This window comes from Furipterus horrens, unplaced genomic scaffold, assembly GCF_987537825.1.
Source record: "Furipterus horrens unplaced genomic scaffold, mFurHor1.1.pri manual_scaffold_4, whole genome shotgun sequence".
Lineage (NCBI taxonomy): Eukaryota > Metazoa > Chordata > Mammalia > Chiroptera > Furipteridae > Furipterus > Furipterus horrens.
This window is the reverse complement of record NW_028327174.1, coordinates 34558996-34585453: the sequence shown is the minus strand read 5'-3', so window position 1 is coordinate 34585453 and position 26458 is coordinate 34558996. Positions and strand designations below refer to the sequence as shown.

The 26458-nt window shown below is 37.2% G+C and overlaps 1 protein-coding gene across 1 annotated transcript in view; it reads left to right on the top strand.

Annotated features, from left to right (window-relative positions):
• SOX5 (SRY-box transcription factor 5) overlaps positions 1-26458 on the top strand; it is a 941468-nt gene that overhangs the window by 145412 nt on the left and 769598 nt on the right. Inside the window, exon 2 of the mRNA XM_090275485.1 lies at positions 6908-6989. The gene's annotated coding sequence lies outside the window, so the exon portion shown is untranslated. The remainder of the gene's footprint in view (positions 1-6907; positions 6990-26458) is intronic.

The window sequence follows — 26458 nt, the reverse complement described above, 5'->3', positions numbered from 1 at the left end:
TTATAACTATTAAGGAAATTGAATCTGTAATTTAAAAACTTTCAAAAAATAAATACCCCATCCCAGATGACTTTACTAAAGAATTCTAACAAACATGTAAAGAAATAATGCCACTCTACACAACCTAATCTAGAAAACCGTTTGCTTTATCAAAGTATTACCCAGATACCACAATTGGACAAAGACAGTACAAAAACAAAAAACAAAAAAAAACTAGAGACAATATCCTTCCTGAATACAGACACAAAAATCCTTAGCAAAATATTAGCAAATAAAATTCAGCAATATATAAAAAGATCATATACCAGAACCAGTTTGGGGTTTGTTCCAGAGATGCAAGACTCGTTGAACTAAAAAAACTAACACTGTGAATCCCCATGTTAACTAGCTAATGAAGAAACGGCACATGATCCTGTTCATTCATGCAGAAAAAAAAAAAAAAAAAAAAAAAAAACTGACAAAATTCAAAACCCATTCATGATAAAAACCCTTAGAAAAATAGGAACAGAGTACTTCCTTAACTTGACATAGAACATCTATTGGAAAAACACATAAAAACTACAACTAACATTACTCTTAATGATGTAAGTCTGAATTCTTTCCTCCCAATTCAGGAACAAGGTCAAGAATGTCTGCCCTCACCACTGTTATTCAGTATAGTGCTAAACTTTCTAGCGAGTGCAAAGATGAGAAAAATTAATTAAAAGCATAGAGATAAGAAAGGAAGAAATGAACTTTTCCTATTTACAGGTGACATGATTACTTGTATAGAAAATCCCAAGGAACTTCAAAAAAATTACCAAACTAATAAGTGAATTCAGCACAGTAGTAGGATATAAAATAAACATGCAAAAATTAATTATATTCATGTATAATATCAATAAAAATCTGGACACCAAAATTAAAAATATAGTACTGTTTATAGTCACTCAAAAAATCAGACTTAGGTACACATTTAATAAAACATATATATGGACTTCTGGCCAAGATAGAGGCATAGACCGACAAGCTCTGTCTCCCTCCACAACTAAGAAGGACTACAACTACCGCAAAACCAAAAATAACCAGACGTTCCAGAAAATAAAGCTATGTGGAAGTCCAACGTATGAAGTCATGAACAAGTGGTGCTCATCTAGATGGGTAAGAAGTGTGAAACCATGGCTGAAAAATCAAACTGCGCTGGTGGTGGCAGCTGCAGCAGCGAACAGTGGAACCCGGTAAGCAGACACCTGTATTTGGGGGGAAGAGAGAAGTGCCTGGGAGCCGGCCCTGGCTGCAGACCAGACCCATTGGCTTGTGATCTCAGTGCTGGGGAAGGCAAGCCACATTGTCTCTGAGGGTGTGTGGATAGAGGAGGCTCCTCGTTCCTCAGCGGAGAGTAACAGCAGGAATCCATCTTGGACCCCCGCCCCAACACAAAGCACCACAGTGTGATGAGAAAGGTTATCAGGTTGTGACGAGCACACGGGGCTCTGCCCCATATAGCGTAGGAGATGTGACAGCGCCCTGCCCAAGGAGGAAAGATAAACAAAACGGTCAGAATGGCAGAATTAATGATTGAAATACTAATCACCCAGCTAACAAAAAAACAAATAAAGGCCTTGACCGATGAACAAATAGCGAATCTTTCTGAGGCTCAGTTCAGAGCTATAAGGCAGCTTACAGACCTAACAGCGGGGCTGAATCAAGACAGAGAAGGAATGAAGGCTAGTCCTGCTGAAATGAACAAAAATACATACAAGACAAGTGGTGAGGAAGGGAAAGCCAGGAATAAAATCAACAAATTGGAACATATGGAGGGAACAAACAGTCAACCAGTGCAGAAAGAGGAAACAAAAAGTAAGGAATATAAGGAGAGGCTCAGAAACCTTCGGGACAGCTATAAGTGAGTGAACATTCAAATTATAGGATTTCCAGAGGGTGAAGAAGAAGAACTAGAAATGGAAAAATTATGTGAAAAAATAATGAAGCAGAACTTCCCTAACTTGAGGAAGGAAATGAACTTGCAGGTCCAGGAAGCACAGAGAGTTCTGGATAGGCTGGACCCAGGGAGGACCACACCAAGACACATTATCATCAAAATGTCAAAAATTAAAGATAAAGAGAGAACCTTAAAAGCAGCAAGAGAGAAGAGAAGAATTATGTACAAAGGGATCTCAATTAGACTATCAGTGGATTTCTCAAAGGAGACTTTACAGGCAAGCAGGGACTGGCAAGAAATATTCAAAGTAATGAAAATCAAAAACCTACAACCATGATTACTCTATCCAGTGAAGCTGTCATTCAGGATAGAAAGGCAGAGAATGTGTTTCCAGGACAAAGTAAAACTGAAGGAGTTTCTTAGATCCAAACCACTGTTATATGAGATGTTAAAGGAACTTGTTTAGAAGAAGGAGGATCAAAACTATAAACATTAAAATGAAACTGTATCACAACAACCAACAACAGAAGCTAGGGAATTGAAACAAAGGCAAACTAAGTAGGCAATGAGAGGGGAAAAAGAATTACAGGTACAGGGAACATACTGGGGGGAGGTCAGCGGGGAGGGGGAAGGGGGAAAAGGGAGGGAGATGATTCAGGAATTAAGAAGCATAGTAAGAGGGAGTGGAGTAGACAAGAAGATGTTGAGAAGAACTATATGCACAACCAGTGGGCATAGACTAAAGGGGGGGGGACTGGAGTGAGAGGGGATTACAGGGTGGAGGGGAGCAGGGGGAAAAGAAATTGGGACAACTGTAACAGCATAATCAATAAAATTAAATTAAATTAAAAAATAAAAACAAAATCCAACTAAGCAATCCAGGATAGGAACAAAATAATAGGTATGGGGATCATTTAGAGGGTTAACAGCTGGGACAGTGTGAAGGGGGAGAAATGGGGAAATGGTGCAGGGACTAAGAACTATAATCGGTTGGTACAAAATAGACAGGGGGAAGTTAAGAATAAAACAGGAAAGGGTGAAGCCAAAGAACTTATATGCATGACCCATGCACATGAACTAAGGCGGGGTGGGGTTGCTGGAGGGAAGAGGGGTACTGGGCCAAGGGGAGCAAAGGGGAAGAATATTGGGGCTACTCTAACAACATAATCAATAAAATATACCCCCCCCCCAAACAAAACATATATATGACTTGTAGGATGAAAACCACATATCCTGATGGAGCTCTCAATAAATAAATATATTATTTTCATTGACTGGCAGACTCACCACAGCAAAGATTTCACTTCTCCCCAAACTTATATACAGGTTTAGCACAACTGCTATCAAAATCCCAGCAAGATATTCTTTTGTAGATACAGGCAACATGATTCTAAAATTTATATAGAAAGGCAAAGGCATTTGAATAGAGGAATAAAGTGGGAGAAATTAATCTACCCAACTTCAAGTTTTATTATACATAATGTATATTATTATACATTAATCAAGACTGTGTGATATTGGCAGAGGGATAGACCGATCTATCAATGGAAGAGAACAAGGAAACCCCAAATTGACCATACACCTGACTGATATTTGACAAAGATGCAAAATAAATTCAAAGGAGGAAACATGGCCTTTTCAACACATAATATTGGGGCAATTAGACATCCATAAGCAAATAATCAAGCTTGACTTGAGTTTTACTTTTTATATAAAAATTAACTCAAAATATGCTATGAACCTAAGGGTAAAACTTAAAGCTGTAAAACTTTTATGAAAAAAGTAGAAAATCTTCAGGACCTTTGGCTAGGCAAAACATTTTTATCATTATACCAAAAGCATTATCCATAAAAGGAAAAAATGATAAATTTGACTTTATCAAAATTCTTTATCAAATTAAAAACTTCATATATTTGACAAAAGACTAGTATTAAGAATATAAACTTTCAAAACTCTATAGTAAAAAAAAAAAATTAACCCAATTAGAAAATGGACAAAAGGCATGAAGAAACATGTCCTGGGAAAAGATACTACAGACATGAAATAAGCACATAAGAAGGAATTCAACATCCATTAATCATTATAGAACAGCAGAAGGGCTAAAATAAAGCATAGTGATACCACCAAACTCTGCCAAGGATGTGCAGAAACTGGCTCACTTAAGTATTCCTGGTGGGGATGTAAAAAGGTGCAGCCATTCTGCAAAGCAGTTTGGCAGGTTTTTAAAGAAAACTTAACATACTACTCCCATACACCCCAGCAACTGCACTGGTGGGCATTTATCCCAGAGAAAGGGAAACCTCGGTTCACACAAAAACCTGTATATGAATGTTATAATAACTTTGTTCCTAATAACCCCAACCTGGAAATGTCACCGTGTCCGTCAATGAGTGAACGGTGAAACAATTCATACCATAGAACAGTGCTCGGCAACAAAAATGAATAAACTATTGATGCACAGACTAACCTGGATGAATATCCAGATACTTAGATTGTATATATGATTTCATTTATATAGTCTTGAAATGACAAAATTATAGAAATTGTGAATACATTAACAGTTTCCAGATTTTCTTAAATTTTATTTTTCAATAACAGTTTACATTCAATATTATTTTGTGTTAGTTTCAGGTGTACAGTGTAGTGGTTAGACAGTTACATACTTTACAGGGTGTTTGCTCAATATTCCCAGTACCCACTTGGCACCATGCATAGGTATGACAATATTATTGACTATATTCCCTATGTTGTACTTTATATTCCTGTGACTGTTTTGTAACTACCAATCTGTACTTCTTTATCCCTTCACCTTTTTCACCCAGCCCCCAATAAAGAGGGAGTGGGATAAGAGGGAGTTGGGCATGACTATAAAAAGGCAACGTGAGGGATTCTTACGGTGATGGAAATGTTCTCTGTCTTGACTCTATCAATGTCATTGTCTTGGTTTTGATATGGTACTCTAGCTTTGTGAGGTGTTACATTTTGGGGAGAGTGGCTAAAGAGACACAGAGTCTTTCTATATTAATGTCTCATAACTTCATGTGAATCTACCATTATCTCAAACAAACATGCTTACCTAACAAAGAATAGAACCCTCTAGTAGATTTTAGATTAAAATCCGAAGCCTTCCCATGGCCCTTTCCAACCTCATTCATTTGCTACTTTTCTCTCCCACCCATCATGCTGCATGCAGCCATGGGGGGCTTTTTACTGTTCATGGACGTGCTTAGCAAGCTCTCAGCACAGAGCCTTGATGCAGCAGCGCCCCTACCCATGGGGATGCATTCCAAGACCCCCTGAAGGGGCCTGAACCTCTGGATAGTACTAAGCCCTATATATGCTATGTTTTTTTCATATGTATGTATGTGTGTGTGTATATATATACACACTCATACATACACACATATATATATGTGTGTATGTATGTATATATTTATGGTAAAGTTTAATTTATAAATTGGGCACAGAGATTAACAACAAAAACTAATGACAAAACAGAACAGTTCTAACAATATACTGCACCAAAAGTTATGTGAATATGCTATTTTGCTCTCAAAATATCTTGTTGTACTGTACTTACCCTTCTTATGATAATGTGGGATGATACAATGCCTGCATGATGAGATAAAGCGAGGTACTCAGACCAGCATGCAATTTAAAACTTACGAGTTTTTTATTTCTGAAAATTTTTATTAAATATTTTTGGACTGCAGTTGACCACAGGTAACTGATACCACAGGTAGTGAAGCCTTGGATAAGGGGGTGCTACTGTACTTGCCATTCCCTGTCCCTGGAAAGCTCCTCCCTCTGGCTCTGCCTAATCACCCTGGTCTCTGCTTCAATGTCACCTTAAACACTCAGTCTAAAGTAACAGCCCTTGACAATCTGTGCCCTTACCTGGATTTATCTTTCTGCTCTCATTAGAAACAGATTTAATATTTTTTAAATTTTAAGTTCCTAGGATGGGAACCTTAAATTTCTTACTATGCCTCCTCATTTTTATGTGTTCTGGTATTTGGATAATTTGATTTCAAAAGCAACCTGGATTTACCTCAAAAAATTAAAAATGAAACTGCCTTATATCCCAGTGATTCTACTTCTGGGAATATATCAAAGAAACCCAAAACACAAATGCAGAAGAATACATGCATCCCTATGTTCATTGCAGTGTTATTTACAATAGCCAGGATTTGGAAGCAGCCTAAGTGCCCATCAGTCAATGAGTGGATAAAACAGCTGTGGTACATTTACACAGTGGAAAACTACTGGCCATAAAAAAAGAAAGAAATCTTACCCTTGACGACAGCACAGATGGACCTGGAGAATATTACATTAAGTGAAATAAGCCCGTCAGAGAAATACAAGTACCATGTGATTTCACTTATATGTGAAGTCTAATGAACAAAATAAACTAACAAAATAGACTCATAGATACTGAGAACAGACTGTCAACTGTCAGAGGGGATGGGGGTTTGGGGGGCTGGATGAAAAAGGTAAAGGGATTAAGCAAAAAAAAAAAAAAAAGCCTTCATAGACAGACAACAGTATGGTGACTACCAGAGGAAAGGGGGGTGAGGGATGTAAAAGAGGGTAAAGGAGGGATAAATGGTGATGGATGGAGACTTGACTTGGGGTGGTGAACACACAATACAGTGTACAGTTGACATATTATAGAATTGGACACCTGAAACTTTATCATTTTATTAACTAATATTGCCTCAATAAATTCAATAATAATAATAAAAAAAAAAAAAACCTTTAAAAAAAACATTCACTCTGTTTTCTTTTTTTCTGCTGACGGCTCCTTACCTGTCTAGGTAGAATTTAAGGGGTCTGTAGAATTATAGATGCTCTATATTCTGTAGTGCATAGCTTATCACCATCTACTGGTATTTCCCCAAATAATTAAATTTTTAAAATAGTTGGCCTTGACTCCACATACCATGAACCTGCCTCTAAATGACTTAGCTCTTAATTCTTTTCTAGGCTTTTTAATCAGTCCACAGTATAAGGACATATTTCAAGAGGATCCTTAGAAGTTTTGGACAAGCCTTCCCGCATGTGGCAGGTATGTCTTGTTTAGACACTGAGTGTGCAAGAAAAGTAATTTTATTCTTCTGTAGATAAATCTAAATTATATTTAGATTCTCTACCATATTTGGATTGTCCCTTTAACCATGTGGTGACATTCTGAGTTTGCATCTAACTTCTGGGTGAGTTTATGGGGCACCAAGCTTTTGAGTGGTGATGGGCCTGCTCCTTGGCTGACTGAAGAAAGAAGTACAATTCAAGGAAATGAGATAAAATACTGGAAATAGTATACCCTATGTGGTATAATATTTTGAGTACCTACCATGTGATTTTTAATCTTTATAATGGTCCTGACTGTTTTATGTTAAGAATTTGACATAGAAGGAAATCAGATGTATTAATTTGCTAAAGCTGCCATAACAAAGCACCATAAACAGAGGGTGTCTTAAACAACAGAAAGTTATTGTCTTGCAGTTCTGGAGAATAGACATCTGAAATCAAGGTGTCAACAGGGCTGGTTCTTTCTGAGGGCTGTGCGAATCTGTCCCAGCCCTTCTCCTTAGCTTGTAGTTGCCATTTTCTCCATGTTTTTACGTCATCTTTATCCTATGAATGTCTGTCTTCATGTCCAAATTTCCTTTTTCTTTATAAGGACAGGAGTCATATTGGATTAGGACTCACACCAATGACATCTGCTTAGCTAATTGTATATACAATGACCTTATTGTTCAAATGTTCATTCTGAGATATTGGATTTTAACACTCTAAATATGAATTCTGGGGGGACACGATTCAACCGATTACACTAGGGTTGAATGAAGCTCACTGACTTCAATGTCACACAGACCTTGAAATGCCTTTGCAGGGATTCTGCAACCATAACTGGTGACTCTAGAGCCCATGTTCTTTCTGTTCTATTCACTTCATCTCAGATGACTCTTGAATGCAGGTCTGTGCAATGAGGGGGATGCTGTGTTTTCTTTAAACAACCAAATTAGGCTGGGTGAGGCATGGATCAGTCTAGGGAAGGAACTCCTCCTTAAATATAGATCATACCATTGTATAAACTCAGAATAACACACCTGACACAAAGGGGAGACAAGAATGTGTTTGGGGAGATGTCCAGTCTCATACCATCATATGCCATCATACCATAGCCTAGAGCTACAGGTAAAGATTCTGCCCACATTCAGATATATCTGAAGCTACTAAAATGGTGTCAGCTTGAGTTTGGTGGTGTTATTTCCATGACCTGTGGTTTGCATTTTTGGAGCTCTTGCCTTGTATTCATATCTAAATATGCCACATGTATGTGGTCTGCTCCAAGTCGTCGTCGTCGTCGGCAGCCGTCCGTCTCGAGAGACGATGGTGTAGCTTCCCAAGAGTCTATCTGCACCGCCGAGAATGGCTGTGCGGTCCAACTCGGGAGTGACACGGTATCTGTCTCCTCCCGTGTTGAATCGACATCTTGCGATGACGCTGAAGCTACAGAGCCTGGGCAGGGTGATATGGAGGGTCTGCTGTTGCCCATGCAGCAGACCCCCCCTCTCTTCGCAGCTGAAGGGTCCAAGGGAAAGACGGAGTCAATACAGCTTGGCTTCAGGTGCGCCGCAGGAGTTGCCGGTGTTGACTACAACGTCAAACCGCCTTAGGGACTCCGGCTCCGGATTTTCTGTCAGGGTTTACTCCCTTAGCCTTTCCCCTGAAGAGGTATGCCGCAAGGCAGCGGAGGTTTTTTGGAGTCAGAGTTTTCCTTCTCTGATGTACCCTGACTGGAAGATCGAACCAGTGACACTTAGCTCGCAGGCCGACGCTCAATCCACTGAGCTAAACCAGCCAGGGCCTCTGCTCCAAGTAGGGCATATTTAAACAATGTCTGCTAAGACAACATTTTTAAATCATGAAAAAGAAAAAGGGGAAATTCTCTGCTATAAAATTCTTGTAGGCATTACTAGATAATGATAATGTTAGTTCTACTAAAAAAGAATAAAATATGTTGAGCTTCAATGACGACTGTATTTAGGAGAATTATCAGATTATTTTGGACATCTTCCTTTTTAAAATAATTTTTATTGCATCCTAGTGGGAAATAGGAATTGTGAGTGATTCGGAAAAATGGATTTGTGCATATGAACATAATTTGAGCCTTGTAGTATTCATCTGTTTTATTCCAGATGGCAAAAAAAAAAAATTATTATTTTTTTTCAGTCAGTGCCTGAAATATATACCTACAGAAATAAGTCTATTATAAAAATTTTTTTGCCAAAATTCTAGTAGATGCTCACTTACCAAGAAATATGTGTACTGAGAAATATTTAAGAAAAATACACTTTAATGAAGCTGCACTAACGATATTTATTTACCTAATTGTGTACAGGGATCGAAACATGATATCAAGTAAAGTAGACTGTTGGCAATGTAAATAAGCCCAGCACAGGGGTGCAGTTTTGTGAATTAGATAGCAGATCTAATGAAAATCAAAGAAGCCTCAAAGAAATATTTTATTGTAAGTTAGATCTTCCATTATAAAACAAATATAGCCACACAACAAAAATAGTTTTACATAAGGGTGAAAAATTGCTAACAATACCAATAAGTAAAAGCAATAAAAGTAACTTTTAGTATATGTTCTCCTCCTCCTTTTTAATTCATTTGTTCAGTTGAGATTGAGTGAGTGCTCACTTAATGCAGACATTTGGGAAATAAGGAGCACTAGGACAAGGTTTCTTCACTGAAGGGGCTTTTAAATTATCAGGGGAAATAGACAGTGAATGAGCCCTTATAATAGGTGATAAGTGCAACACTGGAGGATTGTGGGCCAAAGAGCTCGCTATTGACCCTTGTTAGGTCTGGGAAGGCTTTATTAGGTAAGTTGGGACAGAAACAGGTGAAGAAATCTGTTAGCCAGATAAGAGGAGAAAGTGTATTTTAGTTTGAGAAAAGAACATCTGCTTAAGTATGGGAGGACTGAAGTAACATCATACAGGTGTAAATAATGCGGCATATCTGTAATGACAGAAAATGAGGTTGGAATAGTAGGTAGAGGTGATATAATAGAAGGATTACTGCCATTTATCCTGTTGACAAGAAAATTTTCAAGTAGGAAAGAAATGTGTTTAGAATTTTATTTTAGAAAAATTGATCTTTAGCAATAAGATTGGCTGGATGGCTGAGAAATTACAGACATTAAGAATGAAGGGTTTTTTGGTAAAGAGCCAGATATAGATAGAGATATCAATAGATACCTATATAGACAGAAAGATATAGATAGATCTATATATATGACATAGATAAATATGTATCTATATCTATCAATTTTGTGTGTGTGTGTGTGTGTCTATACACACACACCAAGAAGCTGTGATAAAGGTTAAATAAATGATAATTGGCTTGCCTGGGCCTCTGCCAGCATTTTGATACAGACTCTATAATGTATTCTCATGGTCATTGGTTTTTATAAAATTTGCAAAAAGTATAAGTCTTTAACTGCAATCATCTGTACTTTTGCTTTCTATACTACTACCTCCTTGTTATGCTTCTCTTAATGTTGGCATTGATGACAGATTTCGTATTTGCAATTTTACCTTTTTCTTTAAAAGGGACCCCAAATTGCATAAGTTTAGGCCTCACCTTGCAGATCCATCCCCAAGATGATATTGCCACAGTCCAGAAGAGAAATGGCAGGTTCTTAAACCAAGCTAGTAGCTGCGGGGATTAAAAAAAAAAAAAAAAAAAAAAAAAGACATGGAAGACTCAGGGGGAGGAATTACTAGCTATCTCTTGTGAGGGAAAGAATAGTTCCAAGATTTCTTGCTCCTATAGCTTGGCTGTTGACAGAATAAAAAATGATAGGGGTAAGTCACTATTGTAAATGACAGCTTATTAAACATATTTGTGTATATGTTTCATATTTTTGAAGTGGATTTACTGTATCACAGTGTATAAGTATTTTAATGGATTTTGCTATCGATAACCAAATTGCTTTTCAGATAGAGTGTACCATTAAACACTGCTACAATTAATGTATAAATGAGTTTTCTTGTCTACTCTTACTAGCATTGGGCATTATAATTTTCAGAACTAAATTATTGGGCAAAATCAGCACCTCCTTTTCATTTTATTACCCTGATGTGAGATAAATACCATCCATTATTGTGAACTCCCATAGGAGTCTATTTTTAAAGGGTGGTTATTGTGGTCTTTTCCTGGTAGTGATATAGGAAACATCAGAAGGTCATTATAAATCTTTTATGTAAGTAGTTATGATACATACTCCAAATGGATGCATACATACATATATTATAAAAGCTAGAAATAGGTGGGGCTAATACAGATTTTTAGATTAGATAGTTTTAGACCCAGTATCAGCAATTTTTTTTTCTGATAAGGACTAGATATAAACATTTTAGGCTTTGTAGGCTATGATATGAAATTGAGGCTAGTGTGTAAATACTTTAAGAGGGAAAGTTTTTTCCACAAAATTTTTATTGACATAGTTCAAAGTGTAATAATAGTAACTGAGTAAATTTGTCAGAAGAAGTCTAATAATGAGAAAAATTGAATTCTTTTTGCGAGGAGGCATTTCACTTAATTGTATTTCAAAGTTAATGTTCTGTATCATCAAATTGATTGTGAATGTTAATTCATTAAGCCATTCTTATTTCACAAGCTGTGCCAACCCCTGTTTTAAACAATAACATTTAAAAGTCATTTTCTTCATTAGGCTTTGTTAAATGTTTTATTTGATAATAAGTTTCAGTTCTCTTGTGTACTTTATTTCAACCCAAGACAATCTACAACTTGCAAAACACCGAAATGCACTTGCGCACGTGTATTTGTGTTATATGTGTGGAGGCATGGATGGCTTAATTCTCCACTGGCAATGGTATTTTGGGATATATATGGGGTGGCAACACTATTACAATGAAGCATTTTGTCTATTTAGGTTAACAGATCAGAGAAGTGAAACAGGAAACTAGACTCGGCAGATCCAAATTTGGTCTGTTGGAGTATGTATTGGAATGACTTTGAATGTTCCCTGTTGTTGACTTCGAGTTGGCCATAATTGGTTCTGCTCATTAACATCTGTTTCTTCAAACTTTGGGAGGTTGTGCTTTGGTTATAGCTTTTCTGTTGCTCAGCAACATTCCAAAATGTCTTAATTCTTCCTCAACCCTCTCTCTCCAACTTATAAAATATATTTTATAATTCACATTTCATTTACTAATGGTTTTGGTGGAAAGGCCACCCAGTTCCTATGGTTTCCTGAAAGAAAAGAAAGAGGAACAAAGAAAATAAAGAAAATGGAAAGATATGAAAAGTTAAAAAGCTAATAAACAAGTCACTTCACCCACTTCAGAGATTGGGCTGTATATCTCAAAATGTCAACTGGAATTTTCCTTTAAGCTCTTACTGAATGGTTTGGGAAGTCTTCTAAAATTTGGATAAGTTCAGCTACTTTTGTGAATATGCTGAATTATGGACTGGGTTTCCTTTTATTTTAATGCTTTTTCCATCTTTAATATAAAATTGTAAACATTTATTTACACAAAGCAAGGGTGTAAACAAAAGTCCCAGCACCTTTTTGAGTCATGCCTGCTTAAGAACTGATGATTTTCATCATTATGGTACAAAGAATTGGTATCTTTCTAATGCATAATCAAATAGAATTCAAATAAAAATATAAAAACCTTATTTTTAAAAATGTAAAACGAATTTCTTACATTAATGCTATGTAGAATATTTTGTTTAATGAATAAATATGTTATACCTATTTATACAACCAACATAGCCATGTGTAATTTTTAGAAATAATGTGTTATTAGATTGCAATTTGTGTCTGATAGTCAGCACAGGAGAAAATTTCATCAAAAATAATTTTGGAATTACTTTCTTCTCTCATTTATTTCCATAAGCTCTTTGGAAATCAAGGTTCCAAATGCATATTTTCATAGTTGTCCTGCCATTGGCTAACTCTTAACTGCTTTCCTCAACCATTATCTTGTTTTTGCAGCTGCTAATATATGTGGTGATTAAAAAAAAAGTTTACTTTCACCTTTTCTTTATCCTTTAGATACTGAAGGTCTTTGTTGTTGTTGTTGTTTAGAAATTTAGTACTAACAGCTTTATAATTTTTTTTTAATTTTATTTTTTGTTTTTCAATTACAGTTGTCCCATTTTTCCCCCATTGCTCCCCCCTCCCAGCCCATCCCTTCTCCCACAATCATATCCCTCCCCGTTGTCCATGTCCATGAGTCATTCATATACGTTCCTTGACCTGACCCTTCCCTTACTTATCCCCCTTCTCTCCCTCCCCCCTCCCCCCTACTGCTTTATAATTTTAAGTCCAAAATTTGCTCCAATACCTTTCTTTTTTATTTTTCACTGACTTCTCCAACTATTAAATACCAGTTAGAATCAGCATGTCTTAAAATAAATTATTTTAATAGAAACTTATAAGCAGTTATTGACAAATATCTGATATTTGTTATTAAAACAAAATTTTTGTTCAACTAGAAAAGGAGTAAATCATTTCACCAGAGGCAAAAGTAAGCCTTAGGGTCCTTCTCTCTTTCCCAGGTTTGTGGAGAAGCTGTAGGAAGTGTATACAATTGATCACACACTTTGTAAAATTTGCAAAGTAAGCTATTTTAATTGCAATTATTTATGACCATTGCCTCTGCTTCAAACTTCCTTCATTTCTTTTCTGTTTTGCATTGGCTTCGGAGAGGTCATGGATTTTGGGGGGGGGAGTATTTGAGGGTATTTTACCAAAGGGGGAGTCCAAATGGGGATATAGTGATTTTAAATTAAGTGGGATATAGTTATATTGTTTGCAAACATTTCTATGCATAGTAAAGCTGTTGATAATGCTGCACTTTGCCAACTCACTGTGATACACAGGTGAGGAACCAGAGGCCATAATGTCCTATGGACACATCCTGCGGCATTGATACCTCACACATGAAGGTAGAGAAGAGACACTAGATTTGAAACATACAGAGCCAGAATCTACTCTGTTGAAAGCCATTCTTGTTATTAGATGTGTAAGATTATAAACAGAGGATATAGTTTGTATCAATGCCCAATCACAATAGAAGTTCTCTCCTGTCAGATTTAATGACTAATGCAGTTAATACTACTATTAACACATCATATATATTTTTCTTTTTTCATGGATATTACATAAATAGAGTTTCTTAGATACCTGTGTTTTGAGGGCACAAACTTGTAGCAATAATACAAGCAGCAAGTACCACTGTGTGTGTGCTATTGCATATATTATGAATCTCAGTTACGTATAGTTAAACATAAATTTTGATTAATTAAACATACTAGATAAAAAAATGGATTGTCTTTCTATTTTTTTAATAGAAAATGATATTTACAAAAAAAGGCAATCAAAGCATATGCAACCAACAACTGCAGGAGAAAAAGCATTAGAGAGGTGTGGTCAGAGCATTAATTAATATGAATAATGGGCTTTACCCCAGATTTTGTGATGTTTGTGATATGTCTCAGAATTTTAAAGTAGTAATTTATTGGAATTTTTCACTGTAAGCAAATATTTACTTTTACATTAAATACAGATTTTTAATTTGTATTCTTATCCTAACATTACAGAAGCTTTAGCCTTTCACAAAACCTGGATGCATAGAATTAATACTTATTAAACATTTGGATACCTTCAAGGCAAGGGTCACTTTTAGCCTAGCATAGAGCCTGATATATAATTGTGACTCATTATGTGTTTGGAATTGAATGCATTTCCGTAATAACAATTAGTTACTTTTTTCAGTGATGACTGGTGCTTTACATGGGCATTAATAATATCTATAAGCTGTAGCTAAGAAGAATTTCTACTTTCTCAAGGTCTTGAGGTGATGAAATCATTTATTCTACAAAGTACTTTCTTATGTGTGAAAAACTATTAAAAGTCCTTCATTTAACCAGGGATTTGATCTATGGAAATAGTATGTACTTTATCATTTACCTAAACTACCTGTTCTGGTTTAACTTGTCAATGACGGTGGGGAGGGGTAGGGAAAGGAAGGAAGGAAGGAAGAAAGAAGAAGACAGGGAAGGGGAGGAGGAAGGGAGGAGAAGAGAAAGCCTCATCAGTCAGAAAACCTTCTGGTCAAAACAGATTTTAATGTTATAATGATAGGACAGTTTCTAAACAGGTGCCTCAGATTCCGAAACATGTCCAGGACTCAGTTGGTGGAACTCCTAGGGAAGTAGTAGCAATGTTTTATTAGGATTCTCTATACATAAGTCCTTTTTCGTGGTAAGTTTTAGACAAAAACTGGTGTCATTAGTATTTGATGGTGTGTACCTGTGTCTTAAATAACTCGTTGTCACAGGGCCATTCTTACAATTTTTCAAGCAATTAAGCCAACATCTTCCCTTGATAAACACATTTTAACAAAAACACTCTGTCCCAAGCATCTGTGTGCTCACCTAACTTCCACTTGTACCTGGAGATTTAGACATATTCTGCACAGGTACAGACAACCCCCTCTTAAAGCACCCATTTGGGTACACAAATGGGCAGGAGTTCACCAAGATGCATCCAGGGATGACTGTTCCTACATCATTCACCTGATTGCTTCAAGGCATGGTGATAGATGGCTTAAAAAGTGTTAGCTGGAGGAAGCCTGAGTGTGGATGCGTGACCCAGTCGGGGCAGCTGCCGTGCCGGCACCAGCAGGGTTAACCAGCCTTGCCCGCATGAACAATGGAAACAGGGCAGCTCTAAATGAAATGAGCTGAATATTTCATTCGGCCACTCAGCTGCCTGCTCCAATTGCCTCCTTTACTAAAATAAGGGCTTAATCTAAAGTGACAACAACATCAGTTTCTGTGTGCTCCAGTCACACTGAACATGATTTCCTTAACATAAACACTATTTACATGGGCCGTCTGGATATAGCCAGGAATCAGGAGCGTGCCCAGCTAAGGCACAGGGTACAATGAAGGACAAGGAGCAGGCAGCTGAGAATTAACATCAGCAAATGAAAGCCTGACCCTCAGAGGGCATGTTCCTGATACATTTTAAAATGAAAGAGCATTGCACCAGTAACCTTAGCCTTTGTAAAGACTATGCCATTTAAAATAAAACAGCACCTTTTTGGTTTAGACACTTAACCAAATGCATTATGTCTGACCCATTTTCTAACTTACGTGACATGAGAGGATGGATCCCTAGCTGCAATTATTAGAATCTTTCAAATGATTGCAACCAATAACCTCCCTCTCCAGACTCCTTCTCATGGCAGTCTGTGCTTCTCTGAGATAAAGAGGGCATTTTGTTCAGTGAGGGCAGGCCAGACAGAGATGTCAGGGGAGTGGGAGAGAAGACATGACACTTGAACTGCAGGCTGTGATGTCAGCGCTTGTGGTGCCCAGGAAATCCCTGTTTGAAAGTGGTTTATGGCTTGATAGTTCTGGAAGATTAGAAGCAGAAGTGTGTCAAGGCACCAGCCTGTCAGAGTCCACAAAATAACTAAAGTTACTTATTTTCAGCACCCCGGAATAGGTAATGCGGTAGATAGCAATCCTAAGTATGCATGATTGATGACTTATTTCCACAGGGAGGATGCTATAGTATTATTTTCACTGTGCCAGTCACCATATGGAGACTTTAAGGGTCACAAAATGTAGAAATATTTAACTTGATCCTATTAGAATTGTTGACAATTAATGGGGTTTAGTGGGATTTTTTCCACTAGCTTCATGTATAAGGAAAGGAAGGCACAGAGAACTTGCTCACACATACACATCTAAAGTCACACAGCACATCAGAGAACAGTAGGAAAAGTTTTTTTTTTTTCCCCCAATTATTTCTACTTCTTTCAAGTCACCATTAATTCTCTCATTTCTAAAATGGCTCTTCTCTTAAAATTTCCCTTGATTGAGCTTTAGAGAGTCGATACAGGCACTGATTTGTGGCTTCTAGGCCCTGAGGACCTGAAGCTGCTGACAAGATGGTAGCTCTTTTTAAAATTTAGTTCTGTATTATGTGTTCTCATCTTCCAGGCTCTGTGCCTGAGTGAATGCCCCTGCAGTCCCCTCTACCCCCTGTGTTGGTATGTCTTAGATAAAGCTCTTGTTCACTGAAAGAGAAAGGGACTGATCTTTTAAAATTAGTTTCTTCTTTTAAGAAAAGCAAAATGAGTGGCAGGGGGGGAAATGAGAGAATCGTCAATATCTAGCTGGCCTTAATAGTACACTCATTAATCAACAGGCTTTTACTGAGAATCTATGAGATCATCAGCATTATGTTGGGGAGGAGAATTTTCTCTGACCTCTGAAAGCCCACAGCTCGTGAAAAGGTTTATCATAATCTGAAAAAAAATTTAGATTTCTGTAGAAAGCCAATAAGAATATTATGATTGTGTAAAAATTAAAATACTAATTTTGTTGTTTGAATGAATGAATGTCTTCCTACTGTTGTTATCTTCGTTTTTAACTTAAGAAAAATGTGAACAAAAGAATACCCTATTACTTAGGAAGCATCGATCAGCTCTTTCAGGGACTATTCTAGAGGTGCCTCCCAAAGAATTACATGTTTTCTCATAATCTAATGAGGATACAGACAACTGAACAAATATTAATTGTACAACTTGGCGAGTGCCTTAATAAGACAGGTACCAAATGCTTGAGAGCAGGGGAGAGGTGGGATTAATAACCACACATGCTCTGTGAGACCTCTTCAAATGACAAGGACCTTGACATCTACCCCCAATAGCATCCAGATTTTCAGCGTGGTCTGGACAGTCAACAAGTGTCGACCTGGAATTGCAAAGCCAGTAGGATGGGGACCCTGCATATTGGTGTTGAGAGGCAGCCTCTGCACAGATATTGAAATAGCAGAATTTGTTGAATGTACATGGGAGGCTGATCTGTGCCTGACACTTCTGTCGTGTCTCTTGGCTTCACTCAGCTATGATAAGGTTCTCGGTTACCTTCTCCTTTCATTTGTCAGGTGAGCCAAGGGTTACCTTCTCTTGGGATGCCTCTACTGCTTTGTTGCCTCTTAGCACGAAGGGTTGTGATTAGCCAGAGAGATGCAGGATTTCTTTTAATACAATCCACTTTGAAGAAATTCATGGCTCTCATGAGAAAGTGCCTGGTGTAGACTCAGGTAGTCTACAGTCTCTTCCATTTTCTTTCAGTCGCCTTCTCTCTAATTAATTGATAGGGGTAGGTCCTCAGTTCTGAAATACTATTGTGTATCATTAACTCAGCCACTCTTAGTTAAGTTAAAGGCCACTTTTCCAACATAGGATGTTTTAAGAATATTTTGCCATACTTATCTTTCTGTAGGTGCATATAGACTATTCTGTAAAATTAATCATAAAACCCCTTCTTTCCTCCTTAACTCTTTTAATTTTAAACTTGTAGGGAAAGATGTATTTGTTGTGTTGTATATGTTGTATGTGGCTTTTCTGTCTTTCTTAAAGCACACAATTTCTTTTTTTTTTTAAGAAAAATATTTTATTTATTTATATATATTATTATTATTTTTACTGTGGATCTATTACAGCTGTCCCAATTTTCCCCCATTGCTATCCAACAAAATTTCTTTCATGCTAAAATAGAAGATACCATTATATGATATTTTTAATGAATAGAAGAGTTTTGCCATTTTTAAATATTTCCACAGCGAGTACTAGTTTTCATGAAAAGGGCCATATTTTTAAGCATAATCCCAATGTAAGCTTATATATTTCACAAGTTTCTGCCTAATAAGTTAATGTTTTAAGTTTTACATAGTTAATTATACATACAAGAATTAACTTTTCACATCTCATCATTCAGACATCTAGTTATTGGGGGGAGGAGAGGGTGAATGGTAGATTCGGAACAAGTGACCCTTATACTGTTTATTCCGCAAGTCCTCGCAGAACCCTTCCCTATAATATGGTCCCTGCAAACCCTTCCTTGTAATCTCGGGCTGTCATTTCATCATCTCCCACCCTGACTGGCCTGTAATTGCATGCCATCCGCAAGACCACAACCCAAAAAGTCAGCATCGTGATTTTGCAGCAGCTGTTGCTGCAGAAGGTGAATGCCTTGCCGATATTGATGAGCTTGCTAATGTGTTAGTAGACAGATTTTAGAAGGGGGAACAGGATTTGTCTGCTAGCTGTCATCATCCATCAGCTCCAGGCTGCCCCAGGCACTGGGTTTGCTTTTTGCCAGATTCCAAATTTACATTATTTTCCCGTAGCTTCAATGTACTTCATTCATTTATTATAATTGGGAGAGTGGGGGGTTGAAATAGGAAAAAGTACCTCTCACCTCAGCTTGAGACTGGAGGCTCTCGTATACCGCTCTTTTGATATCAGAGGATTTGGACTGGACCTGTTGGTCTGCTGATTGATGTACGTAGTGACTGAATACCGTGCTGTAACGCAGGGAGCCTAACGCACAGTGTGGTGGGAAGACTGACCACAGTTGTTCTTAGTCCTATGTGTTTCTCCTGGTATCTACCAAGGTCAGAATTTATATTATTAGACCTGTTCTTTGAGGTTCACATTCATTTCATTAAAAAAAAATTTTTGAGCATCCAACTTGTGTTATTTATTATTATAGATGCTGGAAATATATTGTTGAATAAGACAGAAAAAGCCCCTGCTCTGAAAATGCATAGATTTTAGGGGTGAAGATAGAAATAAGAAAATAAATACTCCATACTTTAGGATAGTGATAAGTCAAATGAAGGAAATCAAGTAGAGTAAGGGGTAGAGTTGGAAGTGCTGTTTTAGATAAAGCAGCCAAGGGAAATTCCCTGAGGAGATGATGCCTGAGACATGAGTGATGACAAGTCCTGTGGAAATCTACGGGGATACTTTAGGGAGAGGAAACGGTCAAGGCAAAGACTCAGAAGAGACACTGAGTGTGTTAAGTTCCAGAAACGCAAAGACACCCAGTGAGGTTAAAGCAGGTGGCGGGGGTAAGGGTGGGAGGGAGCATTAGAAAGATGAAATTGGAGAGGAAGGCAGGGTCAGCTCACTGGATTTTATCTAAGTATGCAACCAGGGTAGCTGGTTGTTACTGGAGGAGTGACTTGACCAGATGAACATTTTAAAAAGCTTTCCCTCGCTACTGTGTGGAGAGTAGACTGTAGGTTCAAAAGTGGAAGCAGGGATATCAGTGGGGAGACCGTGACAGTAATTCAGTGCACAGTGATTCTGGCTTGTTCTAGAGTGATAACAGTGAAATGGCAAGAAGCTGTCAAAATTTTATGTATTATGAAGAGCTCTAGCTGATGGTTTGGATGATAACAGGTATGGAAAGGAGAATAATCAAGGGTGATATTTAGATGTTTTATTTTAGCTACTGAATTGTCAAAGTGCCCATAATTAACCTGACATATTGGGGAAGGATATAGGGTGGAGTAAGGTGGTTACTAACTGACATTGTTTTTGAAGACTCATTGTTATTAAAATTGAAATAGCTTGTAGAAGAAATGAAATGTCAGGAGACCTTAGTAAATGTTACCCTGAATTTAAATGGGAAAAAAGCTTATATTCTAAAAATGCTGTGTGTTAAGTGTTCTAGTAAAATCCCAGGTTCTACTATTATATAAATCATTTCTGAACACTTAGAAGGATAACAATGCTCTCCAGAAGCCAGTATGAGTTCTCTGAGGTCAAATCATGGAAAATGAACTTATTTTTAATATGGTTACCCTGTTATCAGATATTGTGTATAAAATATAATTTCATATCATAAAGTTCTGAGCAATTAAGAAGGAAATTGATGTGTTTGACAGTATGGTAATAAAGACTAATAGCTGAAGAACTGTGTCTAAAGGGCATAGATTAGTACATGATAGTCAACCTGAAAAGAGGTCTGTAGTCAGGTGACATCCATTCTATTCGCTGATTTTTTCCTTTTATTGTTTTTATTAAGAGTTTTGATGAAAGAAGAAAGAAAGGAAGGAAACTAACACTGACCTTTTCTGGCAAGGCTATACTTGGGATTTTAACCCATTTTATCTCATCTGTGCTCAGGAAGTCAGTAATAGACTCAATGTTGCCCAAAACTTAATGAGACGCAGTTTAATATTGTTAAAGTAATTCTCTCATTTGATTACAGGTAGGGGATATCTGAATTGATAGTCCATTGTCAAGATAGTATAGTTGATTTTATGTTTAATGTAAGCCAACAGTAGGACACAGCCGCTGAAACAAGAGGTGGTTACCTTTAATGGCATTAGTAGAAGAATTATAGTGTCCATAACCAATGACATAATTGCCTAGTGAAATATACATTTTTCTGTTTACATATGTCACTTATGGGTAAAATAACTTGAAGAACATTGACAATTTACCATATTTTTTGCACTATAAGATACACCTGACCATAAGACACACTTAGATTTAGAGGAGGGAAACAAGAAAAGAAATATCCTGAACCAAATGATGTACTGAAATATTTAATAAAATATAACAGAATAATATTTCAACCATGTAAAGTGAACAGCAGTCAACAGTGGTATTAAGAACCATCATCACTGTTATTGACAAATAAGGAGAGACTTTAAGGTTCAAGTACTCTTCTAGTTTTCTGGGAATCCCAGGTCAGGTAATACACATCAGGGTCTGTGATGCAATATTTGCTCCATAAGATGCATAGGCATTTCTCCCCACATCTTTGGGAGGAAAACGTGCATCTTATGGAGCAAATGTGGTGGTGTCAAAGGCTAGTGAGTTAGACGAGTAAATAATCTAGAAATGAACAGTGCATTAAAAAAGGAATTGTTTAGCCTGAAAAGAGAAATGTTGGGAGAGTTTCAAAATAATCTTCAAAAATATGAAAAAGAATTGGTCTTTGCATCAGTCAGGGTCTGACCAGAAACAGTTGATGGACCTAAATGAAATGAAACCAGGAGAGTTCACTGTAGGGAGTAATTTTAAGTATATTAACAGGGTTAAAAATACCAAGACCACAATAAGATATCACTTTACACTCCCTAGGATGGCTGCAATAAAAAAGACTGATAATAACAAGTGTTGGTGAGGATATGGAAAAATTAAAGCCCTTGTATACTACTAACGGGAATGTAAAATGGGCAGCTGTTTGGAAAAATATCTGGCAGTGTCTCACAATGTTAAACCACGAGTTACCATATAACTAGCACCTCCATTTCTAGCTTTATTCAAGAGAAATGAAACCATAGGTCCACACAAAAACTTGTGCACAGTTTTCATAGCAGAATTATCCATAATAGCCAAATAGTGGAAACAACCCAAATATCCATCATATGATGAGTGAATAAATAAATCATGGTATATCCATACAATGAAATATAATTTGGCAATAAAAAGAAATGGAGTACCTGGCTGCTGTGGCTCAGTGGATTGAGTGTCAGCCTGTGAGCCAAGTGTTGCTGGTTTGAGTCCCAGTCAGGGCACATGACTAGGTTGCACATTAGGTCCCCAGTTGGGGGCACGAGTGAGAGGCAACCACACAGTGATGTTTCTCTCCCTCTCTTTCTCCTTTCCCCTCTCTCTAAAACTAAATAAATAAATAAACAAATAAATTATCTAAAAAAAAGAAATGGAGTATTGATATGCAATACCATGCTAATAACATGGATGAGCTTTGAAAAATTGTTCAAAGTGACAAAAACCAGTCACAAGAGAGCACATATTATATGATTCCATTTGTATGAAATGTTCAGGTGGCTCTATAAAGATGAAAAGAAGGTTAGTGGCTGCCTAGTGCTGAGGGGTTGCTAATGGAATGGGGTTTCTTTTTATAGTGATGGAAATATTCCAAAACTGATTATAATGATGATTGTACAGCTTTATGAATATACTGAAGACCAATTAATTTTACACTTTAAATGGATGATTGAATGGTCGTGAATTATATCTCAATAGAGCTGTTATCAAAAATAACAAACAAGGATTGGTACAGTACTCCGGGGATAATAATTGTAGGGATTTGTCACCATGCTTAGGCCTGAAGGGACCAGGAGGGAGCTGTATGGAATGTTCTGCTTGCCTGGAGAGATGCCACCAGAATGATATTCACCTGCAAGGAGGGGGCTGCAGAAATATGTATCTTCACTCTTCTCTTTCTTTATGATCCTCTGCTGATGCCTCCTATTTATAACCGAACCAGAAGCTTGGGAGTTAGGGAGTCTCCTAATGGGATTCACAAAGATCAGCATCCTGGGGCACAGAGATGGATGAAAGGTGGATCCTGTATCTGCGTGTGAAAACACAAGTGATTCTGTCCAGAAATGAGACCAGTAAAGGAACATTAAAATTGAATACATTGCCCCACAGTGAAGTAAAATTTGATCTCTGGAAATAGAGTTGTACTGAATCTACGATGATGATAGTGAAATTATGTAGAGGATTCCATTTTAAGTGAAGGAATGAATTAATTAGTTCTGAAAGTTCCCTTGCAACTCAAAGTTTCTGCTTCTAACCATGGGCATATTGGCACTGACTGTATTATCATTTGGCCAGCTGTGATCTTGGAAGTTCAAGGTTTGGCCGTTGGCTAAGAGAACATAAAGTAGGTACATTTTGATGAGAGTGAGAAATCAAAGGGAATAATACAAGTATGGGATGTTCACCTTAAGTTTAACTTCACTGAACAAATAAATTGGACTTTAATGTGGACTGAGACAGTCTGAGGAAAGAATTGACAGAAGAAAAACAGAGAAACTTGTCATCAAAGAAGATGCAGAATTTGGAGAAATAAAATTTCTACTTAGCAATTTTACTAATTATGTATGTTAGCCTTACTTTCCTTTTCAGTTTAAAATGACAATGAAAAGATGGCACTTCTATATTGTCCACAAGAAAATTATAGTTGACTTTCATGACGCATGTAAGATATCAAGGAAGCATGAGTGTCTTAGTTTCTGCAGGACGCCTTCTGGATTTAGAGGGGGAGTGATAGATCTCATATGCAATCCACATCTGACTCTCTGCTGCCCCCAGAAGGCATGCTTCATGTGACTCTTCACCCCTTTGTGCAGTCATTATCTACAGGATTGGGTTGAATGTATGAGAAGACAGTGGAAGGTTACTTAAGTGATCATATTAATGGAGATGCTGTATTCAGCAACCTCATCATTTACAGGCTACTTATGTTGATGACTTTAGAGAAGTTATTTGATGCATTTTATGGTTTTCTAAAATTGGTACTTTTACTTTGTGCCATGTTTTATATCTACTACATTAAATATATAGCAGTATAATCATTTACATGGTCCACTGCCAAAATATAGAAATGAAGATGCTCATTTACAACTGTGGACAATATCCAAATAAACCACTGATATGCCCTGCCAGCTTAAATGGATGTAGGATTTGGAAGAAAGATTGTAGAAGTATATTTTTCTATTTATTTTATTTTTCGACATCCATATATATCTTATAAATACTTGATTAGATATTTTTGTGTTTTTAGAAATTACATTGATTCTTCTTTTCCCTTCAGTATTTTGTACAGTAAACTTTACTATTTACTAAAAGTGAATAGTTTTAGATTACATTTCCTTTAAATTTTTATTAAATTGCAACTCATATGAACTATTGTCAGTTCATTGGAATCAATGGCATTTTACTGGTATGTGACATTATATTTGGTATAGGGTATTTGGTATAGGATTATTCAGATAGGCATCTCCCAGTTACATGACAAGTAGCCAGGAGTGCAACTTTCTCCATTGCCTCCCATTCTATATATTTATATATGCTATTCTATTCTTCACTGTTTTTTGGTTTTACAGTAAGAAGAAATTTCTGTTTACAAATGTTTTCCACAAGACATCTGATTATAGTTTTAGAAATATTTGTGAATAATATAGGGTTAATATTAGAATTAAATAATGTTGTCGTCGGCAGCCGTCCGTCTCGAGAGACGATGGTGTAGCTTCTTAAGAGTCTATCTGCACCGCCGAGAATGGCTGTGCAGTCCAACTCGGGAGTGACACGGTATCTGTCTCCTCCCGTGTTGAATCGACATCTTGCGATGACGCTGGAGTGTCCTCTCCAGTGAAGCTGAAGCTACAGAGCCTGGGCAGGGTGATATGGAGGGTCTGCTGTTGCCCATGCAGCAGACCCCCCCTCTCTTCGCAGCTGAAGGGTCCAAGGGAAAGACGGAGTCAATACAGCTTGGCTTCAGGTGCGCCGCAGGAGTTGCCGGTGTTGACTACAACGTCAAACCGCCTTAGGGACTCCGGCTCCGGATTTTCTGTCGGGGTTTACTCCCTTAGCCTTTCCCCTGAAGAGGTATGCCGCAAGGCAGTGGAGGTTTTTTGGAGTCAGAGTTTTCCTTCTCTATTAAATAATGTAATACATATAAAATAACACACAGGACTTGATATGTAGTATTATAAATGTCATAGAGAAAGCTTAACACACACTAGAGCTTAATAAAAATAGCTATGATAATCCTGATGATGGTTATGATGACTGTAAAGTAGTCTACAATTATAAAAGTCAGTTTTATGTAATGATTTGGGGGAATGTCAGGTAACTTAAAGAAAATTTTAAAACATTTAATCTTTTAAATTTATTTTTTAAATTCCACATAAATCTTAGAGGTAAAACATGAAACTTAAAATGTGCTCAGCATGAGGTCTCATCATACACTCTCAGAAGCATGAGAGGAAGTATCTTTGCGATTCCTAGAAAGATGTGAGACGTGCATATCCAGGGATGGTACCATATACTCGTTCTTCTGGAATGTCTAAACTCCAGTTACTTTTCAAGGCAGACCACAAAATCTAAGCTATTACTTTAGCATGTAATACATGCATTACATGTATTGACAGCACGAATTTTGCTGCCTGTGATTATCAGTATATGATGAGTTTTATGGAATTGTCTCTATTAAAACCAAATGGCTGCACACCGAGGAATGCTCAATGTCACTAATCACCAGAGAAATGCAAATTGAAACTACAAGGAGATACCATCTCACACCTGTCAGAATGGCTACCATTAATAAATCAACAAAAAAACAAGTGCTGGTGAGTGCATGGAAAAAGGGGAACCCTAGTGCACTGTTGGAGGGAATACAGATTAGTGCAGCCACTGTGAAAGCAGTATGGAGATACCTCAGAAAATTAAAAATGGATCTGCCTTGATCCAGCAATTCCACCTCTGGGAATATATCCTAAGGAACCCAAAACACTAATTTTTAAAGAACATAAGCACCCTATGTTCATTACAGCGTTATTTGCAGCCATCAAGATATGGAAGTAACCCAAGTGTCCATCAGAAGATGAGTAGATAAAACAACTATGGGACATTTACACAATGGAATACTACTCAGCCATAAAAAGAAGAAAATTTTACCCTTTGCGATAGTAGGGATGAACCTGGAGAACATTATGCTAAGTGAAATAAGTCAGTCAACATCACCTTGATAATATAATTTTAGTCATATGTGGAATCTAATGGACAAACTGAACTAACAAGGAAAGTGGGGACAGATTCACAGAGGGAAAGCAGGATGACA